The sequence below is a fragment of the Oncorhynchus kisutch genome, linkage group LG2, assembly GCF_002021735.2.
Source record: "Oncorhynchus kisutch isolate 150728-3 linkage group LG2, Okis_V2, whole genome shotgun sequence".
Classification (NCBI taxonomy): Eukaryota; Metazoa; Chordata; class Actinopteri; order Salmoniformes; family Salmonidae; genus Oncorhynchus; species Oncorhynchus kisutch.
The window spans coordinates 57745366-57764180 of NC_034175.2; the positions used below are offsets into that span (position 1 = coordinate 57745366).

General features: G+C 41.4%; 2 protein-coding genes across 2 annotated transcripts in view; one reads left to right on the forward strand and one right to left on the reverse strand.

Annotated features, from left to right (window-relative positions):
• The window catches only part of enox1 (ecto-NOX disulfide-thiol exchanger 1), a gene marked incomplete at its 3' end in the record, with an annotated part of 106836 nt that extends 101528 nt beyond the window's left edge, over positions 1–5308 (reverse strand). Inside the window, 1 exon segment of the mRNA XM_031798455.1 lies at positions 4935–5308.
• Positions 1–18815, forward strand: part of LOC116356390 (uncharacterized) — a 64827-nt gene that overhangs the window by 40503 nt on the left and 5509 nt on the right. The gene's annotated exons all lie outside the window — the stretch shown is intronic.

The following is an 18815-nucleotide window of genomic DNA, read 5'->3' on the forward strand; positions in this document are numbered from 1 at the left end:
AGCTTGCATTATTGTGTTTATCTTATTTCTCGTGTTTTCTTACTTTATATTTTTTCTTCTTAACTTGATATTGAATATTGCATAATTGGGAAAGAGCTTGCAAGTAAGCATTTCACTGTACTGATTTACACCTGCTGTATCCTGTGCACGTGACAAAAAAAACATTTCAACTTTAAACACTGCATGCACACACACCTCACTCCAAAGACAAATGAAGACAGTCCAGGTATTGATGAACTTACTGAAACAGGAAAGCAAGACTCAGAAAACACACCGCACACATAAACACACACATACAAACAGCCAGCCATACCCTAGCCTAGTTAAAGGACTCAAATATCACGGGAGAAGTGGAAAATTACCCCTCAAAAGATCAGCCTCAGTCTTTTGCCACAGTATTCTCTCCATTTTAAAGGAAAATAGGATTTAAACCAGATTGAAAAGGCACTGTGCTAGACCACAGCCAATTAACTATAACTGCTCAATTCTACAGAAATAACTGCTCTACTCTACAGAAATAACTGCTCAACTCTACAGAAATAACTGTTCTACTCTACAGAAATAACTGCTCAACTCTACAGAAATAACTGTTCTACTCTACAGAAATAACTGCTCAACTCTACAGAAATAACTGTTCTACTCTACAGAAATAACTGCTCTACTCTACAGAAATAACTGCTCAACTCTACAGAAATAACTGCTCTACTCTACAGAAATAACTACTCTACTCTACAGAAATAACTGCTCTACTCTACCGAAATAACTGCTCTACTCTACAGAAATAACTGCTCTACTCTACAGAAATAACTGCTCTACTCTACAGAAATAACTGCTCTACTCTACATAAATAACTGCTCTATTCTACAGAAATAACTACTCTACTCTACAGAAATAACTGCTCTACTCTACAGAAATAACTGTTCTACTCTACATAAATAACTGCTCTACTCTACCGAAATAACTGCTCTACTCTACAGAAATAACTACTCTACTCTACAGAAATAACTGCTCTACTCTAAGGAAATAACTGCTCTATTCTACAGAAATAAAAATAACTTCAACCAAAAGAAAATGTGACTGAGCTAACATATGGAATTGTTTTAAGAAGGTCATACCATGGATCATTTAGCTATTTGATTTTGAATTTTAGGACCCCTATAGGTATCAAAAAATATATACACTAATTATTTGATAAAATATTGAATTTGGGCCTTACTACTAAAGCCCATAGAAACACATTCATACATGGAAAAACAGACCCCCCCAAAACATAATGAGGAATAAGGTTTTGAATTGTCTGTTCTATATCTAGGAGATCTAAGAAAGCTCAGGAAATATTTTTGTTTGCTGGACACATTTAACCTCTTTTTTTGTTGAAACAAATCTACCTCCATAATTCCATTCATTTTTTAAACCGGTACCGGGTTACCTTCAGAGGAGTCCTGTGACAGTTATCATATTCCTGAGAGTGTCATTTCTTATAGAGGTCATATTAGTAGGCCAAACCGTTCGGAGGCTACAAATGTTTTTGTGAGAAGACGTCTCCTGGTCTGACAAACAGTGCTGTTGTGCTGCCACTTTCCACAGCAGATGCGGACGGCCGACATAGGCAAAACATGTTTTTATATCTCTAGCTTAAACTGACAGAATTTAATGGGGATTTTTGCATTATGTTCATTAGATTGATTCACGGGTGCGTCATTATATTTTATGAACATGCATACCGTGTCAATACTGAGGTCCCTCTTTTACAGATATAAAACATAAGAAAGTTAGAGAGATGAAAGACAGATTACATTGCACGTTCAACACACATAGCTGGGAGAACTAACCCCCACTGCCTTAAAAGCCTCAAGAGGGAAATTGTCTCTTTCTTTCTCTCTCTCTCCCTCTCTCTTTTTTCTCTCTCCCTCTGCCTCTGCCTCGCTCTATCTCTATCCTTTTCTCTCTCTCCCGTTCTCTCTCCCTCTCTCTTCTGTTCAGAGAGGCAGGCAGGCAGAGAGGCAGCTAATTGTATTTCCTGCCTGTTCTTCCATGGGCTTCAATCCCAATTAGATATGCCTGGTCTGATCTGCTGCCAAGCCTCAGCTTGACTAACTGGGTTCAGCTCTAACACACACAGACAGACTCCATCACACAGGCCATCTCGGAGAGTGGTCACACATGGGATTCTCCCACCACCGTGTGAGACAGCCAGGGAGGAAACAGCAGCCAGAGCCCTGAGGGAATGAAACACTGTGACTGAAGAGCTTTCTAATTCAATGAGGACCACTGTGGGTGTGTGTGTGTCCATGTGTGTGGAGTGGAGAGGCTTGCCATGGCTAACACCATCACCATCCCCTCCTTAGGCTGCATTGTCCATCTCCATCCCACTCCATATCAATAGTAAGATACCGACATACAGCTAACGGACTCGCACACACACAGCAGCTGTATATTCTGTCCCGTTAAAACTCAGTTTGTGTTTGACTACAGTACCCAGCTGTTAGTGTTACTAAAAAACAAGATGAGAGAGAGAGAGTGAGAGAGAGAGAGGAGCAGGTCTAATTCCCTTGGCCTGGGGAACGATGGCAAACACAGCTGTGTTTATTTTAAACACAAATCCTGAATCAGGTCTGTACTTGTAGACTTTATTATGTATTGAACCAATTTAAAGGGGCAGAACCAGGCTATAATGTAACAGCTCATCAGTAACTGCCACAGTAATCAGTGCCAGTGGTTGTGTGTGTGAGGAGCGGTGTGGGGTCAGTAGAGGCAGAGCTGTGTTTGTGTGTACAACATGAACAGCAGTGTAATCCTGTTAACTCCACGGTGGGTTTTATATTATATCATAAATACAGCATGGTACAGTCACTATACTCATTCAATAAAGAGAGGTGTGAATGTAAAAAAAAATGACACAACAATCTCCCTTTCTACTCCCTCAGTCTCTCTTCCCATCTCTCTTCCCATCTCTCTTCCCATCTCTCTCTATCTCTCTCTCCCTCTGCTCAGTAGTGATTGTTTTAAGGGTTGAAGCTGTTGTTTACAGACTTCAATTCTGTTCTCTGAACTTATATGTTTCCCCCCAAAAAACAATGCCCCCTGGGAAATATGGCTGTTGCTGTTATGGTGTTAAATGAATCCCTGTTTCTTCTCTCCTGTTTCTTCTCTCTTCGTTCCCTCTCTCCTCCTTTCTCTCTCGCTTCCAATCTGTGAGTAAATATTTAGTTGTCTGAATCACGTTAATGTAACATCACTCACAGACCTTTAGTAGAGGATGTTTGATGGCTCACTGAAAGGACCTTCTCTGCTTTCATAATTCACCCATCTATTTAGACATATCGCAATAATAATAATAAAACCTGAAATTACTCTGTCATCAAACATTGCATTTTGTCTTTAATAAATATAATTTAAGCTGTTCACAGCCATATTGCAGCCTGCAACACTTCAATTATTAGAAGGACATTTTAATTTCCTTTTTCAATTAAGACTAGCTCAACCACTAGACCCTACACTCTCCCTCTACTGTATTTCTCAGTGGAAAATGTGTTTTTCTATTCAACAGCTTGTCTATATCTATGACTATAATATAGACTTCAAGTTCACACCTTTCCATCAGTCCTTCGTTATCAGCTGCACTGGCTTCGTGCTAATTGTCTTCATTAGATGCCACACCTAACATAATAGAAGCTGTAGAGGACTCATGTTATCTTGCATAATCAAACAGACACACATAGCTACAGTGGGGCTAACTACAGATATGGGATAAGATGTTACTTACATAAGGCTCTTAGCAGAGGTTCCATTACGCAAATGAGAATTTGTATAATTAATGCTGAGTTATATTCACTACATTTAGCCATCATACAGCACTATGAGTGTCACCAATCTAACCACAGTAATGTTCTCCCAAGGATCCCCCCCACCACCCTCTTTCCGCTCTCCATGGTGCTGAACCGGTTGCCCAGGTGACGTATGATCAAGCGCATCCGCCAAGCAGCGAGCTGTTGTGTTTGACTCACCATCACCGCAGCAGAGCAAAGCATCGCTGACTGCCAGTATTCACTTTAACATCCACTTTCTCTCAAGGACGCCATTCTCGAGTAGCCTAGCTATTCACTCATTGATAAACAAATACTATATGCGAACTGGAAATAGAGGCTGATTTAAACCCAGAAAGACCCGACATTTAGCAAACAATTTTCTATCTTCCTGTTTTTGAAAACTGAAGTAGCCTATTCAGAATAGGGGTTTTGACCTAAACAGAGGCAACTAACTTATTTGTAAAATAATGCCGTTTGAAATGAGTCTACGTTGAATAGTAGGCCATTAGGAATTGATGCTTGTGTTTCCATCAACTTGCGTGCCCTTTATCAAGTCTGTATTTTATATAGGCTAACTGAATAGAATAATATTCACGTCTCTAAATCAATAACAAAATATATATACGTTTTCAATCAACAAATACATAGCCTGGAATAAATAATAAAATAATAAATGGAATGGAATAAATGGAAACATTCAACATGTCTCGTATGGCATGGCAGCATTCTATTAGGGTGCTCGAAACATTATCTCTCTCTATCAGTTTATCTCAATACATAATTACACCACGTCTAGCATGTCCAGCTATTAATATCCCAATAGGTTATTAATGGTAGTAGCCATGCAGTGATGGGGATAAGAGGTGACACCGCTGCCTTCAATTGAAGAGGGATTACCAGCAGCGAAACATCTCGTTGGACAGTCTGCATACCAAATCAAATCAAATCAAATGTATTTATAAAGCCCTTTTACATCAGCTGGTGTCACAAAGTGCTATACAGAAACCCAGCATGAAATCACAAACAGCAAGCAATGCTGATGTAGCACAATCACACAATGTCAGAAACAGAAATCGCCGCGCATAAAACAAGAACATTTCACGAGGAAACCAGCCTGTTTCTTACCGTTTTAAGTTGTCAGGGATTCTGGAGGAGAAGAATGACGGATGCGACGCCACTGTCAACCCTCTTCTCTCTCTCTCCTCCCGCGAGCTCTCTGGCGCATCTCACGGAGGAGTGGTGGGGACACCCTGCGAGCCCCTGTTTCCTCCTGTCCACCGAATAAAAACACCGAGTTGGGCGCGCGCCATCTACGGTTCGCTGTGCAAGACTCGACAGGCGGGTTGACTGCCTCTGAAACTAGCAAGGACGTTTTCAGTTGCGGAAAATGGGTTTACAGCCTGAAAACAGAAAAGGGGAAGGAAAGCTGCGGTCGCTTGGCTTAACAAAGTCAGTCGGATAGATGATGCATAACGTATAGTGATTGTATAACAGATAGCTGCAGATAATCGATCTTCTTCCTGAGGCTTCGGATCAGATGCTTTACAGTGCGCTCTGTGTTTATCATCATTAGATAATAGTCCTACCGACGCTTATCTGGCCACTGGAGACTTAGATCTCTCTACACAATGACATATTTACATCATTGTTTGCATTGGTTTAAACATGTTCTTTTAAATAATTTAGCAGAGCGATTTACAGGAGCAATTACAGTTGAAGTCTGACGTTTACATACACTTTGGTTGGAGTCATTAAAACTCGTTTTTCGACCACTCCACAAATTTCTTGTTAACAAACTATAGTTTTGGCAAGTCGGTTAGGACATCTACTTTGTGCATGACACAAGTAATTTTTCCAACAATTGTTTACAGACAGATTATTTCACTTATAATCCACTGTATCACAATTCCAGTGGGTCAGAAGTTTACATACACTAAATTGACTGTGCCTTTAAACAGCTTGGAAAATTCCAGAAAATGATGTCATGGCTTTAGAAGCTTCTGATAGCCTAGTTGACATCATATGAGTCAATTGGAGGTGTACCTGTGGATGTATTTCAAGACCTACCTTCAAACTCAGTGCCTCTTTAGCAAAATCAAAAGAAATCGGCCAAGAACTCAGAAAAAAAATTGTAGACCTCCACAAGTCTGGTTCATCCTTGGGAGCAATTTCCAAATGCCTGAAGGTACCACGTTCATCTGTACAAACAATAGTACGTAAGTATAAACACCATGGGACCACACAGGCGTCATACCGCTCAGGAAGGAGACGCGTTCTGTCTCCTAGAGATGAACGTACTGTTGCGAAAAGTGGAAATCATTCCCAGAACAACAGCAAAGGACCTTGTGAAGATGCTGAAGGAAACAGGTACAAAAGTATCTATATCCACAGTAAAAACGAGTCCTATATCAACATAACCTGAAAGGCCGCTCAGCAAGGAAGAAGCCACTGCTCCAAAACCACATTAAAAAGCCAGGCTATGGTTTGCAACTGCACATGGGAACAAAGATCGTACTTTTTGGAGAAATGTCCTCTGGTCTGATGAAACAAAAATAGAACTGTTTGTCCATAATGACCATCGTTATGTTTGGAGGAAAAAGGGGGACGCTTGCAAGCCGAAGTGCATCGTCCCAAACGTGAAGCACAGGGGTGGAAGCATCATGTTGTGGGGGTGCTTTGCTGCAGGAGGGACTGGTGCACTTCACAAAATAGATGGCAGCATGAGGAAGGAAGATTATGTGGATATATTGAAGCAACATCTCAAGACATCAGTCAGGAAGTTAAAGCTTGGTCGCAAATGGGTCTTCCAAATGGACAATGACCCCAAGCATACTTCCGAAGTTGTGTCAAAATGGCTTAAGGACAACAAAGTAAAGGTATTGGAGTGGCCATCACAAAGCCCTGACCTCAAACCCATAGAAAATCTGTGGGCAGAACTGAAAAAGCGTGTGCGAGCATGGATGCCTTCAAACCTGATTCAGTTACACCATCTCTGTCAGGAGGAATGGGCTAAAATTCACCCAACTTATTGTGGGAAGCTTGTGGAAGGCTACCCGAAACATTTGACTCAAGTTAAACAATGTAAAGGCAATGCTACCAAATACTACTTGAGTGTATGTAAACTTCTAACCCACTGGGAATGTGATGAAAGAAATAAAAGCTGAAATAAACCATTCTCTCTACTACTATTCTGACATTTCACATTCTTAAAATGAAGTGGTGATCCTAACTGACCTAAAACAGGGATTTGTTTACTAGAATTGAATGTCAGGAATTGTGAAAAACTGAGTTTGAATGTATTTGGCTTAGGTGTATGTAAACTTCCGACTTCAACTGTATGTTAAGTGCCTTGCTCAGGGGCACATTGACAGATTGTTCATGTAGTGACCTCGGGGATTTGAACCAGCGACCTTTCAGTTACTGTCTTGGTTTAATTTGTAGGTCAAAACAATGGTTTAATTTGTAGGTCAGTGCTTGTTTCCTACGTACTATTGGGAGGGTAAGTTCAGTCAGAAGGAAGAAGATTGGGGATGACAATGTCTAGTCTTCCATTTGACCTCAAACAATTTAAGTCCATTTGTATTTCTGTTTAGAAAAGTTCACTTACATTGATTCTGTAACTGAAATGACTCAATACCTGAAAAAGCAAAGGCATATCACATCACTTCTGCAATATAATAACCAACAACTCTAACATTAAAATCTGATGGAAAATACATGAAACATGATCTAATACCAATGAATGAGGAAAACAGTAAATAGATTCCTCCATACCTCCAGTAGCCTTGACATTACAGATAACTGTTCCTCAGGCATGATCCCTAGAGGACATTTGCACACACACACACACAAACACACACACACACACACACACACACACACACACACCACAGGGTACTGTAGCTATAGAATCTGTGTCTGCAGGATATTACAAGGTAAAATGGCACAGCAGGTAATGTAATTAGTTTAATGTGGATGAAATCTTCATTCAAACATTCCATTGACTCTATTATCATGACAGATAATAGATATATAAATACATTCTATTGAATTAATTACAGCCACCTGCTTACTTTGCACATTATTCCATTGCAAAACTACCATTCCAGTGTTTTACTTGCTATATTGTATTTACTTTGCCACCATGGCCTTTTTTGCCTTTACCTCCCTTCTCACCTCATTTGCTCACATTGTATATTGACTTGTTTATACTGTATTATTGACTGTATGTTTGTTTTACTCCATGTGTAACTCTGTGTCGTTGTATCTGTCGAACTGCTTTGCTTTATCTTGGCCAGGTCGCAATTGTAAATGAGAACTTGTTCTCAACTTGCCTACCTGGTTAAATAAAGGTAAAATAAAATAAATAAATAAAAATGTGAAAATATTATCTGATGACTTGCCCCACCTGGTGGTAGCTTTGAGAGCAGCTTTCACATGTCCAGTAAAATGTGCTATTTGGTCAGTAGGAAAACACTCCAAAAAAAGGCAGACAATGAAAAATACTATGACTAGCCAAATAAAAACTAATCCTCTGCCATCGGTCATCTTTATTTCCAGCAGTGGTGTGAACCTAATAAAAGGTTGTATATGGATAGTAGGTTCTACAAACCCCAACCATAGAGCAGAACAGTGTTGTTGATATGGTTTCAAACTCTTGTTTCATATTGCTCTTTGTTGTGGTTTCTTGTTCATCAATGTGTTTGTCTATTTGTCCATTTGTGGCTAACAAAATGACACTCCCTTCTTTCCTTTAATCAGTGCACCAAGAATGGCGTCTTAAATCACTAGCCGTAAATCAACTGTAACATTAGACACATCCACCAAGGCTGGGGAGAAAGAGAGAGAGAGAGAGAGAGAGAGAGAGAGAGAGAGAGAGAGAGATGATGATCCCCTAGGTCAGCTTGCTCTGCAGCTCACTAAGAACATTGAAACTAAAGACCAATCATAAAAAAGTTTCATTTATAAAACCAAGATCACTACCAATTGACCTCAAATTGAAAAACAACTACAATGAAAATTGAACATTTTAAATTAAATTACGAACTAAACTTGATTATCTCTCCCTAAATTGAAAATTTACATTTTAGCCTCCATGATGTAAAAGGAAGAAAAACCCTCTCAGAATACAGTATGGAAATTAAAAGAGGAAGACATGGTAAATCTTGGCTGCCAAGACATCAGCGAATATGTAGGTATAGATCCTTTTCCAGTACACGACACACTGACGCCACATACAGATGCACGCGATTCTTGGCAGCAGTAAGAAAGCCATCACCATTTGCGCCCATTCAACTTAGCCTTGATTCACATTTTTATTACTTCTAAACAAAATAACTTTTGGGGTTTCTTGACGCTTACAATGATGTTTTGATTATTGCTTGAACATTCACTGAGGTTATATTTGGTTGTGATCTTTGCAAAATAACTATTTTGGATGCAGCAGTTGTTAGCTAGAATGCTAACACTCATTGATATAGCTTGAAGTTGTTAGCTAGAATGCTAACACTCATTGATATAGCTTGAAGTTGTTAGCTAGAATGCTAACACTCATTGATATAGCTTGAAGTTGTTATCTAGAATGCTAACACTCATTGATATAGCTTGAAGTTGTTAGCTAGAATGCTAATGCTCATTGATATAGCTTGAAACAAAATATAGCTGAAGAGCCATTTTACTGGTTGAAGTTCAAGTGTTCAAGTTCAAGTGACACAAATATTATGTTAAGCAGGAGATTCATACGTTTCAAAATCCAATTATAATCCACTCATAACCAACATGTAAATAGATGGGGTTTGTTGTTGGTGTGCTATAAGAACTCCCCTTGTTCTGCCACCAACTTGTGTGCATCGCCCTCGTGCAACAATGTTTGCAAACACAGAAAGGGGTCTATTTGGATTTACACCTGTAATGTTCGTCGTCCTCATCTGAGGAGTATGAAGGATCTGAGGACCAATGCGCAGTGTGGTACCTGTTCATGATGAATTTATTAAACACAGAACACTCAAACAAAAATAACAAAGAGAATGGCACGAAACGAAACAGTCCTGTCTGGTGACATACACAAAGACATAAAACAATCACCCACGAAACACAGGTGGGAAAAGGCTACCTAAGTATGATTCTCAATCAGAGACAACTAACAACACCTGCCTCTGATTGAGAACCATACCAGGCCAAGCGCAAAACACAACATAGAAAAACGCACATAGACAACCCACCCCAACTCTCGCCCTGACCAAAATAAAGACATAACAAAAGAACTAAGGTCAGAACGTGACAACACCAAATATAAACTGAGATGCACTTCCTGTGTTCCAACCCACAGTATGATAACATAATGGAAACATACAACCCATACTTTCTAAAAATATATACCAAATTTAAACAGATCCCTGATGTACATAACCCCCCCATCCTGCTCAGAGAGGAGCAGGAGCTAAATGTGTCACCCTGTGCCACAACCAGAGAGACATGAGATAGACTTTGCAGCTGTTAGTGTTTTTGTTTTGTTTCATTGTGTTATGTTTCTGTTCTCTTTTGTTGTTTCCGTATTGATTTTTTAAAATTCATTTCATTTCTGTACATACTTACACACAACATGTATGCACTCTAAATACACATCAAATAACATGTAATACACTCATACACTTGTGCACACACTCCTATATGCACGCACACTCATACAAATCCATGTGCACAAGTCTTGCATGTCTGTGTGCATACACAAACACAAACACACACACACACACACACACACACCCTCTACTGGACACTGTGGTGAAGAAGGCATGACAGCGACTCTTCAACTTCAGGATGCTGAAGAAATTCGGCCTGTCCCACGAGAGCCCTCACAGTGTTCTACAGGAGCACCATCGAGAGCATACTGTGGGTTGCATCACAGCCTGATACGGCAACTCCACCGCCGCGGACCGAAAGGCGCTACAAAGGGTGGTACGCTCAGCCGAACGCACAATTGGGTACACTGCCCTCCAGGACACCTACAAACCAGGTGTCACAGAAAGGCCAAGATCATCAGGAAACTCGGCCGCCTGTGCCATGGCCTGTTCTCCCTGTTTCCATCAGTCAGATGTGGGCAGTATAGGAGCATCATGGCAAAAGACTGTAAAACTGGCCAATAGCTTCTACCCCCAGACCATCAGTCTGCTGAACAGCCACCACTAGTCAGCTACCTACTCCCCCTGCCTTCCCCCGGCCTTCCCGAACTTCCTGCCCCCACCCCAATGGACATTATCATGCTGAATAGCCACCACTAGTCAGCTACCTACTCCCCCTGCCTTCCCCCGGCCTCCCCGAACTTCCTGCCCCCACCCCAATGGACATGATCATGCTGAGTAGTCACCACTAGTCAGCTACCTACTCCCCCTGCCTTCCCCCGGCCTTCCCGAACTTCCTGCCCCCACCCCAATGGACATTATCATGCTGAGTAGTCACCACTAGTCAACTACCTACTCCCCCTGCCTTCCCCCGGCCTCCCCGAACTTCCTGCCCCCACCCCAATGGACATTATCATGCTGAGTAGTCACCACTAGTCAACTACCTAATCCCCTTGTCCCGCCACCTGCTTCCCCGGTCTTCCTACCCCATCCCCCCATGCTCCTCCAGCTATGGACATTTAAACATGCCCCCACTCCAATGGACATGTATCCTTGCCACAGTTGTTAATATGTTTATATTATTATTTATATTTTTATTCTTATCTATTTATATTATATTTGATTTGTTTTATTTCAGTTTGTCCTGCAGTATCCTGCATCACTGTACCTTGTAATTACATCTGCAACCCTGTACATGTGACTATTAAACTCTCTAATCTAATCTGACACCTTCATGCACACCGTCATTCCATTGAGGATCTCATTGTATCTTATTGTATCTATTCAATGTCGTTACACAGGAGACTGGGGGAGGGGCTGGATGAGAGAAAGGAGAGAGATGCTCTCAGGAGAGCTAGCTGTCAGCTAGCTTCCTCTATTTCTCACACTCGTACAGGCGCGCACACACACACATAAATGCAAGCACACACAATCTCTACACAAAATGATGCTGTCAGCTGGCTACATCCATCGCACACACATGCACAAACAGTACAACAACACCTGACCCTGGGGTCTTCATAATAACTGTGGCTCAGAGATATGCATCAGCCCAGACAACCCAGCCAATGTGATCAAGTCCTGGACCTGCGGCCCACTTTATGGAAGTGAACCACTCTATTTCGGCCCTTCGCTATTTCGGCATCGAACCCATCACCCTGTCTAGGAGAGGGGGTGACCTTGACAATGTATTGTTAAAACGAGAGGCTGCCTGGATCTTTAACTTACAGAGCCTTGCTCCCTTCACTCTCAACGTAGACTTTGATCTGAAGCCATTCTTGTGATTACTGTGATTCTACTATCCATTGTAAATATTTATAGGCCTATGTAGCCAAATGGTACCTATGATCGTATGTTATTCATTCATGCATTTTATATGTTCTATTTATCTATAAATCAACCAATGGAATCAAACCAAATATATCCATGATTACAGACACCTGTGTTTCCTTTGACACCATATAAACTAGTGACACGCAGTGTTTGTCATTATACCATGATGAAGACAGATTGTCCCTCAAAATGTTGGTTAATAAATGATTGAATCAGAGCTCCTAGAGTGTGAGGCTCTCCTTTTCTTTTTCAACTGGACCTGTGAACCAACACACACTCTCATACCACAGCCAAGTCATCTGTGACCGTAGGGATGGTGTAGTGAACACAAGGTGAGACAGAGAGCTGGTTTCAAGCGCAGGGCGCAGCAGGTGTTTATTGTAAAGGACCACAGGAGGAGGCAGGTAGCTGGGTCCAGGGGCAGGCAGAAGGTCATACACAGGGGGTCCAAAAAGGCAACAGTACAGGCAAGGAAAAGACTAGTAACGTCATCCAGGAGATCAGGCAATAGGTAGATAACAGGAAATCTGATAGGCTAAGGTACAAACAATAAAACAAACAATACCTCACAGTGATGGGGTGCAAAGAACTGAACTAAATAGTGTGTGATAATGGCATACAGGTGTGTGAACAGGTGATTTGAATTCAGGTGATTGGGATCTGGAGAGTGAGCTGCGTTCAGGGGATCTAGGTGTTTTAGGGTGTGAGTTGGAAGCAGATGTTAGATGGAGCCATACATTTTCATTTAACTAAATCTGCTGCCACAATTAGAAATGGGAGGGAAAAAACGAAGACACAGAAGAATTGGCTAAAATACAAATACATGAGCTAAGATATAAGCTAGATGTAATTACATAAGCTAGATACATACAGTGCCTATAGAAAGTCTACACCCTCTTCAACTTTTTCCACAAGTTGTGTTATAAAGTGGGATTGAAATAGATTGAATTGTCTTTTTTTTGTCATTAATCTAGACAAAATAATCCATCAATGAGAGATTTACATGCATATTATTAATGTTAGCTCTCCGTGTACATTTAAGGGCCGGCCATGCTGCCCTGTTATAAGCCAATTGTAATTTTCCGATGTCCCTCTTTGTGGCACCTGACCACACGACCGAACAGTAGTCCAGGTCTGACAAAACTAGGGCCTGTAGGACCTGCCTGGTTGATAGTGTTGTTAAAATGGCAGATACGCGCTTTATTATGGACAGACTTCTCCCCATCTTAGTTACTGTTGTATCAACATGTTTTGACCATGACAGTTTACAATCCAGGGTTACTCCAGGCAGTTCAGTCACCTCAACTTGCTCAATTGACACATTATTTATTAAAAGTTTTAGTTGAGTTTTAGGGGTTAGTGGATGATTTGTCCGAAATACAATGCTTTTAGTTTTTTAAATATTTAGGATTAACTTATTCCTTGCCACCCATTCTGAAACTAACTTCAGCTCTTTGTTAAGTGTCACAGTGATTCACTCGCTGTAGTAGCTGACGTGTATAGTGTTGAGTCATCCACATACATAGACACAGTGGCTTTACTCAAAGCCAGTGGCATGTCATTAGTAAATATTGAAAAAATGTAAGGGACCTAGACAACTGCCTGGGGAATTCCTGATTCTACTTGGATTATGTTGGAGAGGTTTCCATTAAATAACACACTCTGTGTTCTGTTAGACAGGTGACTCTTTATCCACAATATAGCAGTGGGTGTAAGCCCTAATACATACGTTTTTCCATCAGCAGGCTATGCTCGATAATGTCAAAAGCTGAACTGAAGCCAACTGCCATGCTTGTTAAATGTCCTTCCCTATAAGTGTGCTGAAAGTCTATTGTCAATTTGTTTACAGTAAAATAGCATTGTAGCTGGTCAAACACCATTTTTCCCAAAGGTTTACTAAGGGTTGGTAACAGGCTGATTGGTTGGCTACTTTTTCTTCCTTCCAGGCCTTAGGGCACACACTTTCTTATTTGCCATTGAAGATATGGCAAATAAGAGTGGCAATATCATCCCCTATTATACTCAGTAATTTTCCATCAAAGTTGTCAGACCCCAGTGGCTTGTCATTGTTGATAGACAACAATAATTTCCCCACCTCTTCCACACTCACTTTATGGAATTCAAAATTACAATGCTTGTCTTTCATAATTTGATCAGTTATACTTGGATGTGTTGTGTCAGCGTTTGTTACTGGTATTTCATGCCTAAATTTGCTAATCTCGCCAATGAAAAAATCCTTAAAGTAATTGCCAATATCAGTGGGTTCGTAATGGATGAGCCATCTGATTCAATTGATGACTGAGCTGAGTTTGCCTTTATGCCCAGAATTTCATTTAAGGCTCCAAAGCTTTTTACTACCATTCTTTATATAATTTATGTTTGTTTCATAGTATAGTTTCTTCTTCTTTCATCCAGTTTAGTCACATGATTTATGTGACTTATTTTCAATTCCTTTTGCCTCATCCCTCTCCACCATACCATTTTTCCATTCCTCATCAATCCAAAGGGATGTGTTAAGTGCAGTGTCTGGTTGCTCCTCATTACACACCCCCGACCAAAAAACATTCTTTACACCAACAACATATGAATCACTACAAAACGTATTGTATGACCTCTTATACACTATACTAAGCCCAGCATTTAGAACTTTAGTATTCCTAGATATGTGTTCTATATTGTGATCGCTACAACCAATGGAATTGGATACTGCATTAAAGCACATTTCTGCAGCATTAGTAAAGATGTGATCAACATGATTTCATTCCTGTGCTGTTTGTAACTACACTGGTAGGTTGACTAATAACCTGAACCAGGTTGCAGACACTGGTTACAGTTTGAAGCTTTTTCTTGAGTGGGCAGCTTGATGAAAGCCAGTCAATATTTAAATCACCCAAAAACTATACCACTCTGTTGATTTCCACATTTTGCTACGTTACAGCCTTATTCTAAAATGGATTCAATAGTTTTTTACCCCTCAATCTAACAACAATCCCCCACAATGACAAAGCAAAAATAGGTTTTTAGACATTTTTGCTAATTTATAAAATCTCCCATTTACGTAAGTATTCAGAGCCTTTACTCAGTACTTTGTTGAAGCACCTTTGGCAGCGATTACAGCATCGATTATTCTTAGGTATGACGCTACAAGCTTGCCACACCTGTATTTGAGGAGTTTCCCCCATTCTTCTCCGCAGATCCTCTCAAGCTCTGTCCGGTTGGATGGGGAGCGTTGCTGTACAGCTATTTTCAGGTCTCTCCAGAGATGTTGGGCTCTGGCTGGGCCATTCAAGTACATTCAGATACTTGTCCTGAAACCACTCCTGCATTGTCTTGGCTGTGTGCTTCGGGTCATTGTCCTGTTGGAAGGTGAACCATCGCCCCAGTCTGAGGTCCTGAGCTGGAGTAGGTTTTCATCAAGGATCTCAATGTACTTTGCTCCATTCATCTTTGCCTCGAACCTGACTAGTCTCCCAGTCCCTGCCGCTGAAAAACATCCCACAGCATGATGCTGCCACCACCGTGCTTCACCGTAGGGATGGTGCCAGGTTTCCAGAGCATTCAGGCCAGAGAGTTCAATCTTGGTTTCATCAGACCAGAGAATCATGCTGTCATGTGCCTTTTACTGAGTTACTTCCGTCTGGCCACTCTACTGTAAAGGGTCTGATTGGTGGAGTGCTGCAGAGATGGTTGTCCACAAAGGAACTCTAGAGCTTTGTCAGCGTGACCATCAGGTTCTTGGTCACCTCCTTGACCAAGAGGCCCTTCTCCCCCGATTGCTCAGTTTAGCCAGGCGGCCAGCTCTAGGAAGAGTCTTGGTGGTTCCAAACATCTTCCATTTAAGAATGATGGATGATGATGGATAAATAAGGTATTTCTGTTTTTAATTTTTAATTTTTAATACATTTGCATAATTTAAACATAACCTGTTTTCACATTATTGTATGTAGATTGCTAAGGAAAAAATGTATTTTATCAATTTTAGAATAAGGTTGTAACGTAACAGAATGTGGAAAAAGTCAAGGGGTCTGAATACTTTCAGAATGCACTGTACATTATCAAGCATTTCACACATGTTATCCAGATACTGACTGTTACTACTTGGTGGTCTATAGCAGCTTCCCACCAGAATGGGCTTTAGGTGAGGCAGATGAACCTGTAGCCATATTAATTCAACAGTATTTAACATGAGATCCTTTCTAATCTTTGCAGGAATCTGGTTCTGAATATAAACAGCAACACCTCCACCATTGGCATTTCTGTATTTGCTGTAGATGTTATAAACATGTATTGTTACACCTATATCATCAAAGGTATTATATAAGTACGTTTCAGATATTTTCAGAATATAAATGTCATATGTTACTAGCAAGTTATTGATTTCATAAACCTTGTTTCTTAAACTATACATATTAACGTTGGCTATTTTGAGCACTTTTCTGGGATGCATGATTGTTTTCATTGCTTAACTGGAATGCTTAGCAGAAGTAGACATGCTCATGTTATTTATGTTAGTGTAGGGTGAGCTGCACACAGTGGACTTCCTACTAGGGCACACCTCCTCAGTGGTAATAGTATAACTCTGGTTCATAGGCACATAATTACAGCATACAATAGCTGTAGGATCAGCATTCAAGGCAGTTAGAGGGACATAAAATAGGTTACTTACATTGTCTACCATTGAAACTAGGATAATGTTAAGTTGCTGAAGCATTATGACAACTAGGCGACACAATGATAGGGATTAACTGAGCTGGGCTTGGGTCATTGATAAGTCATTGTCTCAACGCAGCCTTATAATGCTGTAAAAGGATCCAGGAACCCAAATGATTTGGGTGGATCCCATCCTCCTTAAAAAATGTGCTTTGTTTCCAGAGTGTATCAAAATTGTTAATAAATTTTACACAGACAGGGCTGCAATAGTTACGTAGCCAGTTAAGGAGGGCTAAAAGTCTGCTGAACTTCTCAATGCCACAATTTAAGGAGGGCAGAGGGCCAGATATTATGGGGTGTTTTTTGGTGTCAATCAGTTCTTTAAAATACATCTTCAGCTGTTCTGAGCTGCCCTTCATAATGTAATTGAATCTCACATAAACTAGGATAGACTCAGTTTCATTATGCAGGTTTAAAATGTTTGGGAGCAGCTTATTTTTGTTGTGTCCTCATGCTCATGGGTAGCACAAAGTTTTTTCTCCAGGTACTGAGACATTTCTCACCATCGAACTGCCCAATACAATGGCCACAAGAAGCAGGGTAGTGTACGCCCGCAGCTCCCGGCGATAGGTCCAGACCTCCCACAGCAGGCAGAGCCCCGTTAGATCAGGAGAAAGGGAAAGTAGCCGAACTCGACGACGAAGCAGACACAGGCAATCCCAGCGATGTAGGCGCAAGTAGTTCAGGCACCAGGGTGGGGCAGCTATTCTTCATCTCGATCTGCTAATAAGTTATATGGACTCTAAATAATAGGTGTTGGCATTATTTTTTTATTATCTACCTATGTCCCCATACATACAACATCTGTAAGGTCCCTCAATCAAATCAAATCAAATTTATTTATATAGCCCTTCGTACATCAGCTGATATCTCAAAGTGCTGTACAGAAACCCAGCCTAAAACCCCAAACAGCAAGCAATGCAGGTGGAGAAGCACAGTGGCTAGGAAAAACTCCCTAGAAAGGCCAATACCTAGGAAGAAACCTAGAGAGGAACCAGGCTATGTGGGGTGGCCAGTCCTCTTCTGGCTGTGCCGGGTGGAGATTATAACAGAACATGGTCAAGATGTTCAATGTTCATAAATGACCAGCATGGTCGAATAATAATAAGGCAGAACAGTTGAAACTAGAGCAGCAGCACAGTCAGGTGGAAGTTGAAACTGGAGCAGCAGCATGGCCAGGTAGACTGGGGACAGCAAGGAGTCATCATGTCAGGTAGTCCTGGGGCATGGTCCTAGGGCTCAGGTCAGTTGAAACTGGAACAGCAGCATGGCCAGGTGGACTGGGGACAGCAAGGAGTCATCATGTCAGGTAGTCCTGGGGCATGGTCCTAGGGCTCAGGTCCTCCGAGAGAGAGAAAGAAAGAGAGAAGGAGAGAATTAGAGAACGCACACTTAGATTCACACAGGACACCGAATAGGACAGGAGAAGTACTCCAGATATAACAAACTGACCCCAGCCCCCCGACACATAAACTACTGCAGCATAAATACTGGAGGCTGAGACAGGAGGGGTCAGGAGACACTGTGGCCCCATCCGAGGACACCCCCGGACAGGGCCAAACAGGAAGGATATAACCCCACCCACTTTGCCAAAGCACAGCCCCCACACCACTAGAGGGATATCTTCAACCACCAACTTACCATCCTGAGACAAGGCTGAGTATAGCCCACAAAGATCTCCGCCACGGCACAACCCAAGGGGGGGGGGGCGCCAACCCAGACAGGATGACCACAACAGTGAATCAACCCACTCAGGTGACGCACCCCCTCCAGGGACAGCATGAGAGAGCCCCAGCAAGCCAGTGACTCAGCCCCTGTAATAGGGTTAGAGGCAGAGAATCCCAGT